The sequence below is a fragment of the Pristiophorus japonicus genome, unplaced genomic scaffold (genome assembly GCF_044704955.1).
Source record: "Pristiophorus japonicus isolate sPriJap1 unplaced genomic scaffold, sPriJap1.hap1 HAP1_SCAFFOLD_35, whole genome shotgun sequence".
Taxonomy (NCBI): Eukaryota; Metazoa; Chordata; class Chondrichthyes; family Pristiophoridae; genus Pristiophorus; species Pristiophorus japonicus.
The window spans coordinates 8,359,247-8,361,922 of NW_027253324.1; the positions used below are offsets into that span (position 1 = coordinate 8,359,247).

A 2,676-nucleotide genomic window follows, 5' to 3' on the forward strand; every position below is an offset into this window, starting at 1 on the left:
AAATATATTTTGGTGTCTCTGTGTTAAGTTGCAATATGTTCTGTGGGATATAAATATATTTTGTATATCTGTGTTCGTGTTTATGTATTTGAATGCAACAAAGTTATTTATAATATTATTGTGGAGCATCTATGTTTGTTGTAAATATATTTTCTATGTATACCTTTGTATCTATGCTAATTGTAAACACCTCGCAAATAAACGTAAATACAATTATAAGCACAGAGATACTTAGAGATAAATTCATAACGGAAACAGACATAAACACAAATAGATTTATAATAACACATATATGAACACATATAATTTGATTATAAATGTTCCACACAATTTAATTTACAACTCACAGATAGATGCACAAATATATTTATAAAGTTCCCGCACAGCCATCCAAATTCATTACAAATAACAAAACATTACACAAATAATAAAACACGTCTATAGTGAAAATCTATGGAGACTCAATAACTGAAGGCTTCTTGCAGAGAGCCGGCATCGACACGATGGGATGAAAAGCTTCCTTCTGTGTTGAATGATTCGATGATTCATTGTCTTCCTCCTTGTTCGACAGGTGGAACAGTCAGCTGTATGATGGGAGCACAAAGACCACAGGACATGCAGCTCTAGTGGCGCAATCGGTTAGCACGCGGTACTTATGTGACAGTACAGGCTTGGGAAATGCCGAGGTTGTGAGTTCGAGCCTTACCTGGAGCAGCCGATGCTTTTGCATGTGATGTTTGCACTTTTCAGAGTCTGAGGCCGTTTTCTGTTCATCCATCTCTCTTGTCGATTCCGCAATTTACCACGGTGCTGTCTGTCTCGCTGTCTCGCTGCGGTTGTACCTGTGTCAATCTGTGGGTTATTTCTTATTGAATACCCGTGCCTGTTCCCCACATGAAATAAATGAGGGGATCAAACAATTCCTCATCTGGCACTAGGGAGCAAATGAACCAAAATTTATAAGACGATATAGTTTATTGTAAATATAACATTCCCTCTTGAGTGATATCGGTTCAATTCTGTACAAAACCAAGCTATGATCACAACGTGTTTCCAATAAGCCACCTTTGACTGTATTGTCGCAAGCGCTACCATTGTAGCTCAAGGAGATTCATAATTAATAAGCGTAGAAATCAAGCAATGAAACGGTAGAGATGGTTCTGAGAATGTGGAATGCCCTCGCCCAGACAAACATTTAAAACAAGGTTTAAAAACTGGCAGCGTGCAGGAGGAAGGGAAGAGAGGAAAGTGAGCCACAGAAATGCCACGGGAGTTTCGGAAACTCAGGGCGTTTTTCTCAGACCACAGCATAGTTGCGCATGGCACGGATATTGTTGCTGTTAAATATGAATAAAATGCAACGTTTGTTTGCAGCTGTTTCTGTTTCTGTCCCTTGTAACTAATCCTAATTTCATTTGCCTGCGTTGATTCCATAAATCTTAGTATCCTTGCCGAAAAAATATCGATCAATGTGAAACTTGAAAATGTTAAATTTCCCAAACCTCGATAGATTTTTAGGGGAGGAATTATAAGACAGGTGGAATAGGCAGCTGCAACAAAAAGGGCCACTGAATATAAAGGGGCTGCAGGAGGGGTCAAAACTAAAAATCATTGTTTAAAAACTAGGATTAAAACACTCTACCTAAATGCACGCAGCATTCAAAATAAAGTAAATTAGTTGACGGCACAAATCATTACAAATGGGTATGATTTGGTGGCCATTATGAAACGTGGTTGCAGGGTGGCCAAGACTTAGAATTAAACATACAGGGATATCTGACGATTTGGAAAGTTAGACAAGAAGGGAAAGGAGGTCGGGGAGCTCTGTTAATAAAGGATGATGTCAGGTCAGATGTGAGAGACGATATTGGCTCTAATGAACAAAATGTTGAATCATTGTGGGTGGAGATTAGAGAAAATAAGGGGAAAAAGTCACTGGTGGGCGAAGTTTATAGGCTCCCAAATAATAACTTCACGTTGGGGCGGGCAATAATCAATGGAATAATGGAGGCATGCGAAAAAGGAACGGCAGTAGTCATGGGCGATTTTAACCTACATATCGATTGGTCAACTCAAAACTCACGGGGTAGCCTGGAAAAGGAAGTCATAGAATGCATAAGGGATTGTTTCTTAGAACAATATGTAACATAAACTACAAGGGAAAAAGCTATCTTAGATCTGGTCCTGTGTAATGAGACAGGAAAAATAAACGATCTCCGAGTAAAAGATCATTTCGGAATGTGTGATCACAGTATGATTGAATTTGTAATACAGATTGAGGGTGAGGAGGTTGTGTCAGAAACGAGTGCACTATGATTAAACAAAGGGGACTACAGTGGGATGAGGGCAGAGTTGGCTAAAGTAGATTGGAAACACAGACTAAACGGTGGCACAAATGAGGAACAGTGGAGGACTTTTAAGGAGCTCTTTCATAGTGCGCAACAAAAATATATTCCAGTGAAAAAGAATGGCGGTAAGAGAAGGGATAACCAGCCGTGTATAACCAAGGAAATAAAGGAGAGTATCAAATCAAAGATTAATGCGTATAAGGTGGCCAAGGTTAGTGGGAAACTAGAGGATTGGGAACATTTTAAACAAAAGCAAAGAATGACTAAAAAAGCAATAAAGAAAGGAAAAATAGATTACGAAGGTAAACTTGCGCAAAACATAAAAACA

General features: G+C 38.8%; 1 non-coding gene across 1 annotated transcript; it reads left to right on the top strand.

Annotated features, from left to right (window-relative positions):
• The first annotated feature begins 620 nt into the window (after positions 1–620).
• On the top strand, positions 621–714 carry trnai-uau (transfer RNA isoleucine (anticodon UAU)). Its single transcript has 2 exons — positions 621–658; positions 679–714. It is a non-coding gene; the product is annotated as a tRNA-Ile (tRNA).
• Positions 715–2,676: the final 1,962 nt, after the last annotated feature.